General features: G+C 34.2%; 1 protein-coding gene across 1 annotated transcript in view; it reads right to left on the reverse strand.

Moving 5' to 3' along the window:
• GRM5 (glutamate metabotropic receptor 5) overlaps positions 1-13,636 on the reverse strand; it is a 506,772-nt gene that overhangs the window by 328,282 nt on the left and 164,854 nt on the right.

The raw sequence follows: 13,636 nt of genomic DNA on the forward strand, positions 1-13,636 counted from the left end.
CAAAACTATATTATACATATATGCATTGAACTTTAAATGTTTTCACTGAAAGAGAGAAAATAGTATAAAAAACAGAAGCAACTCAGTTCCCCTTTTGATTTAAAAAGTTCATACTCTAGTGTGAGATGATGGTAGACATTTATCTGCTGTATTTTCATTCTATCTCACTTCCCTTTGCTTCTTATTGTATGACCATCTCATCCCACGACTCAGATTCCTGTATTTAAGGACACAATATATACACTTAATATGGTATAGATGCTCTTGTACAGATATCATATAGAGTATTATGTTTTTATAGAATATTATGCATATTACATTAGCAATCATAAGAATTTGTGACTTTATCCCAACTGAAAATTCCATATTCTTGCTTGAGATTTGAGTCTTGGTACAGGTAAATGTATAAGCTTCAAACAAAACATTTGAAGTTTCATTCTGTACAACTATAGGGAAGTCAGTGATTTGGGAGAATAATTCCAAAGTCCACTACAAATTTGATGGGCTAAAGACTGATGGTGGTCCTCTAAATTAATGGAAATGGTGATCAATACTTATAATCAACTGTATGCCAGGAAGTGTACCAAAACCTTTATAGATGTGATCTCATTTAACTCTCACAAGAATATACTGAGGAATGCGTTATGACTTCCATTCTGTAGATAAGAAAACAGATGCGGCAGTTAGGTTTACACTTGCTTAAATTTACATACCCAGGAGGTGGAATTCTGCACTACATTCTCAGATCTAAGAGTGTGGTTTCTGCTCCCTCCCCTCGTCCATGGCTGACTTTTGGAAGACTCAAAAGTCCAATTATATCTACATTTATTTTTCCTATTTAAAGGTCATGATACTTCAATTTTAGATATTTTTAGAGCCTAAAGGCTCTATAAATCATACCAGGCTCATTTTCTGAGTTTCCAAAAGAACAGGTGGGTAAGGGGAAATGATTTAAAGAATACAGGTTGCCTATTAAAAGACAAGCAAGCTGTGGAGCATCTAAGGATGTAACCAGCCTCACAATCAACTAGACCTAAGAGTAGAAATTTCTTCAGGAGGAGATGTCCAATGAATAAGGAAGGAAAAGGCATTCAGTTGCATTGGTTTCACTGTATGACTCTAATAGAGATTCTTATAAACCAGTATACCTGTATAACATTTTGATTTTTGAAGTCACTTCATACAGATTAGCTCACAGCTCCTTACACCAACTCTCTGATAGAGGTAATATTATCTTCCTCTCACAACTGATAAACTGAAGCTCACATTTAGCAAGTAGGTGGCCAAGTCTTGGTTTGAACATACAACTTCTCTCACTCCTGACTCTGTGTATGTTCCACTGTAGCATAGGCACCTTGCTGCAAATGAAATCCTCAGACTTTCAGGGTAGATTTTTATGTAGTTTTATCTTCCTGACAAACAGGATAGCTTAGGTCCTAGCCAAAAAACCTGATGGGCCAGACACACCTTTCCTTTTTCTCTAGAAATAAAATAACAAGAAGCCCCTATGATGATGGCAAGTGGACAATGTAGTTATTTTGCAATTAACAAAGTTTAAAGGCCACCCCCTCTGAAAAATGTGCCCAGGGGCCTAAATTACTAGCTTTATACTAATCTGAGTAATCTATTATTTTCTGATTTATTTTTAGCCAACTCTATTTTTCAACTGACTGTCTTGCACTTAATGCTTTCATTAGTACTGGGGTATTTGCATAAATAATTTGAAATTAGGTACGTAGTGATTGTGATGACAATGATAAAAATTCTCAGTTTATTCACAGTTAAGTAAGAAAAAAATAACTGACAACTTCATTATCTTTAGCACCTCTTCTAACAACTTGAACATTATTTTTGTTTATACAGTAAGTTATATAGAAGCAGCTTGTAATAGAGAACTTTGTTATTAGAGAGATTTAAGTTCTAATTCTGCTTGGATTAGTCTCTCTAAATCTAGCTTTTTCACCTGAAAATCAGAGGTAACACTGCCTAATACATGAGTATTTTGTCTATTATATGTGTTAAACATTATATCTAGTTTAAACTTTATAATAAATGCTAATAATTATTATATTAATATATTTTATAATTAATTCTATATACTATTATGCAATAGTGTATATAATGTCTAAACATTATATATATATATATTTATAAACTATAAAATAATACATATGTTAACTATATAAAATATCTGATAGGTAGCCTGAACCCTGTTAATTGCACCTACTGGCATTGAATGTTCTAGATATAGTGAAGCTGCTCTCTCCTGGAGCATCTAAAACAAATAATGGAGCAAAAGGAATTAATACTGATCATTGGATTAAAGAATAAACTTAAACTAGTTGGGGAAATATGATTTTCTCAGAACAAAATCAAGCAGTGCTCTTTAAAATTAAAACAGGAAACAGTTTTAATATATGTGTGACATAAAAATTCTGCAGAATAATTTTGATTCAGTTAAAGTCATTATAAGCTGAGATTTAAAAATGGGAGCATGCAATCCATGTATTCCAATAAAACTGGGAAGCCTGAATTCATTGTTGGGATTTTCAGTAGTTGATATAAAGTCTGTATTTTGGAATTAAACACTTAAAATTAAAGGAGAAACTATTAAAAAGTTCATAAGCTTCTTATAGGAAATGAAATAGATTTCAAGCAATGTATAGAACGAGAAAAAGTTGAGGAAACAAAGATTTATTTTTCCAACAGGGAAATAAAAGTGATAGAGAAAGGAAGGTACAGTGTAAAATATTAAACTAGCCTGTGGCTTCATTTTAAGCAACTGGTAAGAGCAGGAAGGAATCCATCAGACACTCTTTTTTAAATAGCAGAGGGCTGGTGATTCGGAATTATGAGAAGAAGATGTAATCAAGGCTTTACTGGACTCTCAGCTCACACTATTTTGCAACAATGCAAATGCCAATTACTGATTTTCAACTTTATGAATCCACATAGGGACAAAGCAAAAAACTCATTATACAATAGAAATAAATCTTATTAACCTTTACAAAAAAAAAAAAAAAACTAAAGGAAAAGATGATAGGTTGAGAGATGGAAGCAGGGAGAGCTACGGTGTTAAAATCCCTCATGCACAATTTAGAAGTCAAGATACAGAAAACAAAAGAAAGATGAATTATTTGAATCTAAAAAAATAAGAGACTAATCTAAAATAGAGTTATACTTAAGGGAAGATACATGAATTAAGAGATGATATTGTCCATAAATTAAAAAGTAGACATTTAAAAAAGCATATATTCTTACTAAGAAATATAATGGTAAAAAACAGAAAAAAAACCTAAAATGCACTTCTTACCCTTAAGCCCTTCTGTACTATTAGATTTTGAAAAATACAAAAGTTTAAATGAAAAAAAATTTAATAACATACTTAAAAGTTATTGAAATCAGGAAGTAGATATAGAAAATTTTAAATAGGTGCTTGCACTAGTACTATTTGACCTACATCATGTCTGTGGAGATCTGGAAGTATCTGGAAGTAGGTCCATCTGGGCCTACAAAGTACACATTGAAAACAAGACTGGTTAAAGATTAACTCCAAATCTTTCTTCTAACTTAAGAGAGATCATTTATTTGAACTTTATGATGAAAGGCATTGAACAATCCTTTAGTATGTAATGTATAATCAAAGGTAACTCCTCTTTCAGATGGTACCAATTCAGTATCAATAACTACTGTGTTACTGTGGCTTAAACACACTTCCAGATAAAGTAATAAAGTATAGGAACATAGACAGGATATACAGTATATGAGAGATTTTTCTAGCAAATTATACATTCGAGATATGGTTCAAATTTATAAATTTTGTCTGTATTGGGGAAAATGATCATAAGAATCAAAATTAAACTAACAGAATTACACTAAAAAGACTAAAATACTTTTCTTTGACATTTGTTTTTGTTTTTTTTTTCTCCATCAGACCATCATTATTCCTTCCATTGAAGCTTATGTGGTCATGTATAATCTCTTACCATCTCCTTTCTCTCATTTCTTCAAAACTTTAGCAAACATTATGTTTGGGACTCTTATTTCTTATGATGCCCTTCCATACGTCCCTTGAATGCCCCCATCCATTCCCAGTTATTTACTTTTATTCATGATGTTCTTTCCATCCCGAATACCCTTTCCCCATGTCTCCATGTTGAAATCTTACCCATTCTTTCTGGTCCAACTCAAATGCCCAGACTGTAAACTTATTTAGGATATAGACCACATCTCCATGGCACCATCCAACAAAAGCTTGTGGAACTAAATTGACCTACTCACCATGCTTTTCAAAAATCTCCCTATAAGGAATAGGTAACCTGTTCATTTGACAGATATTAATGAATTAATTAAATACAGATATGATACTAGGCACATGGTAGACTCTAGATATTTACATATTTTAGCTATTGATCTATATTACAATACTGAAGAGATAATTTTTGTTACTTGTAATTTTTAGAGAAGTTTATAATTGTGGTTCCTTCACCTTTATGACTAGGCTGATCACACTAAGGATTTTTTTTTTGATATTGAGAATTTTGTTAAAAATCCAATCCAAGATATTAACATTTTATTCCTTAAGAAAATATAACCCACTTCATATATGTGTTTTATCATGAGATTTCTAAGGAGAGTTCCTTGAGTCAAATAATGAGCTATGGTGTTAATTAGGTATTATATTGTATTAGGCTCAATTTAAAATACATATTCTGTGTTCTATGTTATGTATATATATTTATATGTTACATTCTCTATATACTTACTTGTATTTTGGATATATTATATATCCTACTTTCAACAACTGTAAGCCCCTTGAGGGTAATAAATTCATTTAAACATATCACTACATAATAGGTACTCAGGTTCTTGAACAGAAAAAGGTGGTACAGAAAGACAGGTAAAGACTAAAATTTTATTAAAGTAAATTTACTTGTTCAAATATGATCATCAAGTGGATGCTTAAAAAATGTAAAAACTACTTTTTCAAAAAGCATTCACTTTAGGAAAATTTTAATTCACTTTAAAGACAAGTATTAAGCTTGGAGTTCCACATTAGAACTTTTTTTTCCTTTTATTTGGTCCAAATGATCATTTTCCAAAAAGGAAATGAAGATTCTCAATATAAACTGTAATTTAAAAATACATTCTGATTGGCTTCTACTATTAATATCCTGTTACTATTATAAACAATGTATTTTTTATTGACAACTACTAGTGAAGGAAAACCCTGCCATTTCTCATGAGAGTTACTGCCTAGGATGATACCATCCCCCAGAATATGTGTGAATGGGATCAATAAATCAGTGTCTAATCACCACTTCCTGCCCTTTCATGGGGCCATAAATGTTCATCAAGGGATCTTAACTAAAACTGCCCTTTTTGAATAAGCTATGTCTTAGTTAAACTAGTGGTTAACTAAAACAGCTAGAAGAGAGAAAAGCCAGAGAGACAAACACCTCTTCTCATTGTATTAATATTTCTTTTATAAAGATATTCCTCTTTTTAAAAAATGTCTTCTCCCCATTATAGCCATCTGTGCAATGAGTATAGCAATTTCAAACTCTATATTGCACTCATTTATATTTGTCTCCTACTACTAGACAATTAAGTTCTTCAAAGCAGGTATTTATATCTTCACAACAAAAACAATATATGTACATATTTTTGTTCAATGAAAAGAAAGAAGGAAGTTAAGTGTAGCAAGGAATAGTCCTAATTAGGTCTACAGAACTGAGATTTAGATGTTTGGGATGCTGGAGGTATTATTAATGGAAAGGTTTTTAAAGCTAAAGGATTGGAGTAAATAAAACATTATTGTCATCTATCATGTACCCTTCATTACAGTTCCATGAATTATTATAAATGCCTTTGCTACGAAAATCTTGGCTAACAAACAGATTTCCAAGTTTGGGCCAATTATTTCAAATCCTACCCTGGAGTGTTTCTATGCCATGACCTATATAACACAGTATTTATTCAATGTGAGGTAGAACATTATTAGATCTCATCTAGAGTGTTTTATTATTGAAAGTACTAGAAGGATCTCATTTAACAAAATCACTTTAGGAATTACTCTAGGCATGGATTATGTAAGCAATATTTGAGCAATATTCCAATAGTGAATTCAGCAGAAAAAAAAATAACTAGTTGTAACATAGCTTGGATTTTTAACTATATATATATATGTATATATATACATGTATATGTATAGAATATTATTTATGGGAATACAAACTAGGGCTATTGAATATTGTTAGAGAAGTATGTACCAAGCAGTTGCTGAGCAGTATACTATGTTGGTGAACTTTCCTACTGTCTACCAGGAAAAAAAGCTAGAAAAAGAAGTTTGATCTTAAAAGCAAAGATACGTGATGCCTGGGTGGCTCAGTTGGTTAAGCATCTGCCTTTAGCTCAGGTCATGATCCCAGGGTCCTGGGATAGAGTCCCACATCAGGCTCCCTGCTCAGCAGGGAGTCTGCTTCTGCCTCTGCCTGCCGCTCTCCTTGCTTGTGCTCTCTCTCTCTTTGACAAATAAATAAAATCTTAAAAAAATAATAAATGAATAAATACATAAATAAGCAAGCAAGCAAGTAAAAATTAAGAACAAAGATACAAGTTGACTGTACAAATCCATACATGGCAGAGGACATGAAAATCAAATCAAGGAATAAAGAGTACATGATAGTAATAGCTGTCAAACATCAAGTACAACAATTCTGAGTCCCACCTTTGGTTCTGTACTGTAGGTGGCTGAGCCTTAGAATCAAAAGTTGTGAGATATACTCCCTCCAGTAACTCTAGTCTATATAATTGGGTTGAACTAATTGAGATAGACAAAACTGAAAGGGAACCAAATTCAGAAAAAAAAATCAAGTTTTAGAATTTATTTTTAAATATCTTTGAAAGAGCTAAGTAGGAATGCCAAATAGAAAACTGAATAAGGACATTCTGGCTCAGAGAATAGAAGTCTAAATTGGAACTATCTGGGATCATCAGAATATGGACAACAACAGTAAGAGCTGCAATTGTAGGATATGAAGAGAAGAGGGATCTGATTATATCCTAAAGACTTCAAATATTTATGCATTAATTGAGAAGGAAAAGTTGACACAGACAATGAAGAAGAAGAAGAAACCAAGACAATGTATTGTCATGGGAGCCAAGATAACAAAATGCTTTTATCTGCTTTTGCACATTAACTGTATGAATAGTAAAGTAAGATGTGTGGTGAAAAAACTTACTGATTTGGGCCATTATAGTACAAGACATTTAATAGCAGGTTGTGTGTGAATGGGAGTAAGAGAATGAAGTTGGTATATATTTTTTAAAGATTTTATTTATTGATTTGACAGAAAGAGAGAGCACAAGCAGGGGGAGCAGCAGGCAGAAGGAGAAGCAGGCTTCCTGCTGAGCAGAGAGACCAACATGGGGCTCCATCCCAGGACCCTGGGATCATGACCTGAGCCGTAGGCAGACGATTAATGGACTGAGCCACCGGTGCCTGAAGATAGTATATTTATATACAACATATAAATAACAAAGAGTTATGCTGGTAATTGGAAGAGAATGTGGAAATCAAAGGAGAAGTTTTGTTTATTTTCTGATAGGGGTCCCTTAGGTGAAGTTTTGTTTATTTTCTGATAGGGGTCCCTTAGGTGAAGGGTTTAGCCCAGGGCAGAATAAGCACTCAATATATGATAGTTTCTATCATCATCATCATCATCATCATCATCATCATCAATCTAGATCTTGTGGAATTAATTGGTAAAAGTTTAATATTATTATTATTGGTCACTTCAAATAACACAACTACTAATAATTTATTAATCATTATTTAAACCAACCAGTCCCATGAGGTAGCTATTATTTCCCACATGTTATAAATAAAGAGATTATGCTGAGAGAATTTGCCAAATAATTGATAGCTTCATCTGTCAAATTTCAAAGCCTATGCTCCCTTCCAACTGTATATTATACTCTTAAAGCACTGAGTGAGAATTGGTCATTTAGTTCTGTGGTTCTTCCAAAAGCATTCATCCACCACCAAATGTTTCATTTGAAACCAATGCCTGATACTACTGAATAGAATTCATTTCAGCAAACACACATTATTTGACAAGTACGTTTTTTGCCTAGTTACTACAAATATGATAGACATATGTGGTTTAGCACTAAATGATCTAATCTGTAACATTGCTGAGAATTGATGTTTAAATATCAAAGCCTTCCTTGTACAAAATATACAATGCTTAATTATAACTTTTCTGTAGACAAAGGCCTGTAAAATAAGAGGGGGCTTTTGGAAATAGACATGCCATATCATCTGTCATTGTTATTTCACTAAATCCTTACCAGGAAAGGAATCTTTGCTGGGACTTCAGAGAAACAGAAGGAAGAGAAAAAACTAATTTTTCTATTAAAAATACTGCAGTGTTTTAATTATTACCTTGTTAATATAGCTTAAATTAGAGATTTATAAAATGAAAAAAATCACTTTATTAATCTTCTCAAAAATAATGGAGTTGTTGACTCATTTCTTTTTCTGACTATTCTTCCTAAAGGAAAATAAAAAGTTGAGACAGAAGCTGTGACCCAGATTCCTGCTCTAACCCTCCAGAATTCAACTTCTTTCTTTCTTTGTAAGCTGTCAACTTCACAGCTTAAGCCTGCAGTGCACGTCTCATTAAGAGTGATTTCATTTCCACAGAAAGGATAAACCTCTTTATAGAACTGTGTGTCAATGGGTCGGGGGGGGGTTGGTGAGTTATTCGTTTTGCCTCTTTTACCTGCCAAGTCACCTCTGATCTGGATTCTAACTGGATCTAATGACAACCTGGAAACTCGCCCTTCTCAGCTGAAGGCCGAAAATCTGCAGCACAGCCAAAGCCATTCAAGCTTGACAGACTTTCCTTGAAAAGAAGCAACTTCTCTGACAGCAGCTCCCTGGCCTGTCACTACCTTCTCCAGTTCATATCTGTACCGTCTGGCTTCTGTGGCTGCAAGATTCTCTCTGGAAGGACTGTAACTCCCACAATACAGAGAGCAGGAATTCGGTTTGGACCAAATTCTGCCTGGACCATCATTTTACTGCTGAACTGAGAAATAAGTAGAAAGAACTGGAATGTAGTGTCATGTAGTTGCCAAATTGAGCTTCACTCAGGAGTGGGTCAATCATGTTGTATTTAGCAGGATGGTCTTGGGGACTGTCTTCTGTAGTGCAGACCTCTGCTGTCCAATATGGTATCCACATGTGACTGTTGGGCATTTGACATATGGCTAAGTCAAATTAAGATATTCTGCCACAATAAAACAGAATAGATTTCAAAGACTCGGTATGAAAAAAGTGTAAAAAAAGCCCATTAATATTTTATAATATTGATTACATGTTGAAATGATAAAATTTTGGATGTACTGGGTTAAATAAAATGTATTTTTAAAATTAATTTCACTTGTTTCTCTTAACCCTTTCTCAAAATTACACATATAAAATTATATACTCATTATATCTTTATTAGCGTGTACTGAATTATATATTCAGAGAAGACTGACATTCTGTATGTTTCAGAGTAGAATTTAAACTTCTTAAAACATTTTATGTTGTCCAAGAATTTTTTATTATCTAGTGTCTAATCTTTTTCTCTAGCCTTGCTGCCTGCATTTTCTTTATGTATATAGCACGTGCTGCAGCCGTATGAAAGAATATACAGATCACCAAATACACGATGCTTTTACACATCTCTAAATTTCACTCATTTTTCCTAAGATATTCTTCTGTGTAGCTAATTCTGGCTCATCCTTCAAGACTCAGCGGAAAGTGACAGAACTCTCTAGTTCTAAATAGGTACCCTCTGCTGTGCCCTTACTGCCCACCTCCACTCCAACATCACACGATTTTTCATGTTTTATTATAATTATTTGTGTCTGATTACCTAAGAGACTGTGAACTAATCAGCAAAAGAGGTTAGATCTTAGTTACCCTTTTATCCAGAGCCAAGGCAGCCTAAGTATTTGTTGAATAAAAATTTATTTTAGAAAATGAGAACTGACTTTTCCCCCCAGGTTTATGGACATATAATTGACATATAACATTGTGTAAATTAAGGTACAAATGTGATGACTTAACATACATACATATTGTGTGTGTGTGTGTGTGTGTGTGTGTGTGTGTGTGTGTGTACCAAAAAATCCCCTTGTCTGTTCTAAGGCAAGGGCAAAAGTCCTGGCCTGGAACCGGGAGAAGATGTGATTTTAGGTCTCATTTAGAAGGAATCCCAGTTTCAAGCATTGGTAAGTGGACTCTAGGTTTTATATACTTTCTAATGACACCAAAAGTCTTTCTAAATATAGGATAAAGTAAGGGGTAGGTGGAGGAAGGCTGACATAGCTTACTAGCTTCTTAATCTTAGGTAGTTTCCATGGACCCCAGATTCAACACCTTAAGAGAAATAGGTTCCATTCCACTCAATATCCAAGCATTTGCTGAAATGAATAATAAAAATAAAAACTACATAACGCTGGGGGTGTGAGGTGATTAAATATGTCTGTTAAAATAATATTAATTAACATATAGAGGACTGATATACAAATACCTATATATAGTATGATCGATGTTCTTATATATGTGTGTATAAACGGTAGATATTCATTCAGATATATGATACACACACATATGTATATATGTATACATATGCATGTATATACTGTAACAGCAGTACAAAGTACTAAGTTGGATGTAGGTAGTAGAGGTAAAAGAAGAGATTTCTTCTAACTGGACACATCAGGTGACATATACACTATATCCTTTTGCTCTTTCTATTTTCTCCTATTATGTATGGATAATTTCTTGTTTTATTATTTTAATTTTAATATTTTTGAGTATAGTTCACATACAATGCTACATTAGTTTCAGGTACACCACAGAGAGATTCAACTTCTACATATGTTACGCTATGCTCAACATATTTGACATGGTAAAGAGCTTAGTTACACCCTATTTCAAAGGACTGGTTTTGTCACATGAAGTAGATATTATCAAAATTTCTCCATCTGCCCTACATGATCGTACAAAGTACCTTGGCCTAGGTCCTCAATACCGTAGAGCTGAGGGAAACCAAGAGTGAGGCAGGGAAGGAAAGGTAGCCAATACAAGAGTAGATTACTGAGTCTATGGATTGCTCATTTTGTTGGACCATCTCTGAAGAGTACTTATAAAGCTGTTTTGCAAGGCCATGTTGAGGAAGAAGGGAGAAAAATATGTCCACAGTTTCTCATTTGCCAATGGTTAAAGATCACCTCCTCAGGGCATTATTTCCCCTACTCTTCTTTCTTATCATGAGTTGGCTCCAAGCAGTCGGCCTCAGCAGAGCAAGGTTGATCCTAAGTAGAATGTGAGAGGTATGTGGACAAGATGCAAAGCAAGGCACTACTGAGCTGTACCCATGTGAAATGATTTCAAGTCCATGTAAAGTTGATTATCACACTATTGGCTGGGAGTGAAACTCAAAACAAAGGCCTGGAAACAAACCAGGAAGATTTGAAATGATATCTTAAGTGATATCTGATACCAGAGAGGTAAAACATTGGGTTAATTCAACTATTTGCAGGTGCCTTTTTTTTTTTTTTAAGATTTTCATTTATTTGTTTGACAGCGAGAAAGAGAGAGAGCACAAGCAGGGGGAGCAGCAGGCAGAGGGAAAAGTAGGCTCCCTACTGAGCAAGGAGCCTGATGTGGGCCTGGATCCCAGAACCCAGGGAACATGACCTGAGCTGAAGGCAGATGCTTAACTGGCTAAGCCACCCAGGCTCCCCAGTGCCTCTTGTTTTTTTCACTTTTGACAAGATGTCTGCTTGGCTCCCATAATATGAGGGATATTTGGTGGTAAATGTTTAATAACTACTTCTTTGATGGGAAATGTGTGCATGTGTGTTAAAAATGTTACCGATTATGTAATTAATGTAGCACACCCTTTAGAAATAATAATAAAATACACAATTTAGTTTATTATAAATTCTATATAGCCAATTAACTATATTGCTTTCATTGAATTTTGCCAAAATCTTACATCCATAGCCAATGTATGTTTACAATTCACCAATCAGTGTATTTCTGATAAGAATGTTGACTGAAATTTTTATATATGTGAAGGCGTTTGATGAAAGTGAAGCCAAAGAAGTTGTAGTCAGAACTTTGCTTACCAATCAATGATATATGTAACTTCTTTGTTGAATCACAAAATAGTTTCAAATGCTAGAAGGATTTTTTTTAATATATATTGTGCAATCACAATGTGATGGTTATAAACTTGACATACTTTTAAGTTTAATCTAAATTGTTAGGATTTTCTCCATTGAAGCAATCTCTGATTTTCAGTGTGCCAATTTCATGGTTTAAATATTCCCACCATGACCAATTTTCAATCTATTATTGTGAGGTCATTAAACATGGAGTTAGTTAGAAGGGGATCACAGTAGTACACCAATACGGTATATTGAGCATATACATACTGTCTCTGTAAATAGCCTAAAGAGTATAGAAAACTGTAAAATGTGGAGAAATAATTAATAATAATCTGGTTTTCATTAGAATGTATTGATATTTTACTTTTTAGGATAATTTATTTAATTATAAATGTGTATAATTTAATTTTTAATAATGGTCCTGCTTAACAACGGGCTACTGAAAATATAACAATTCTCTTTTGCATACCTCTATGAGCTATTGCTAGCACACCCTGGATATGCCAATAAAATCTTTTAAGATTCTGCTGGCCAGGGTGCCTCAGTGGCTCAGTCAGTTAAGCATCCCACTCTTGGTTTGGGCTCAGGTCATGATCTCAGGGTCACGAGACTGAGCTCCAGGTTGGGCTCTGTGCTCAGTTGGTGGGAGGGAGTCTGCTTGAGATTCTCTTCCTCTCCCTCTGGCCCTCCCCTGCTTACTTGCTCTCTCTCGTTCTCCAATAAACAAATAAATTTTAAAGATTATGCTGGCCAATGGTCTCTGTGTTATTTTTAGTTACTCCAGGATTTTGAAAATCACAGACTCCCTTTGAATAGATCCAATACAGTAAAGGTACAAGTTTAATGGTGGAAAAAGGAATAGTATATCACTTTGGATTTGATTCAGGAAAAGGCCTGCTCATGAAGTAGAATTTAAGTTGGGTCTTGGAGACGGAATGGATTTGGGCAATCAGGAGATGGTGCTCCAGATGGAGCTAAAAGAGGTGGATAAGTGTGTGGTAAAGATCCAATCTGCCCACCTCGGAGCCAACAAGAAGGGAAGGCCATGTCCAGTCCAGGACCACAATGGGGAGGCCCTAACTTGATAGATAGATAAACAGGCACAACAGAAGGGTTTTGAGAGAGCAGGTGACATTATCTGGATACACATAAGAAAGAGTACCCTATTAATAATGAGCCAAGAGAGTGGAGTGCTTGTCCAGGGAAAAAACTAAAGAGTATTATAATTACAAAGTTTAGAAGTAATAACAGAATGAATTAGGATAGTGATAATGGAAACAAAGATATAATGGTGTACAGTGCCACTCTGTAATATAATTCAGAGGGGGTTGGTATTCACATGGAATACAAAGTGAATGATGGTCTTTGGGACTACACTATGTGATCTCTCTTTTTT

The sequence above is a fragment of the Ursus maritimus genome, unplaced genomic scaffold (assembly GCF_017311325.1).
Source record: "Ursus maritimus isolate PB19 unplaced genomic scaffold, ASM1731132v1 scaffold_16, whole genome shotgun sequence".
Classification (NCBI taxonomy): Eukaryota; Metazoa; Chordata; class Mammalia; order Carnivora; family Ursidae; genus Ursus; species Ursus maritimus.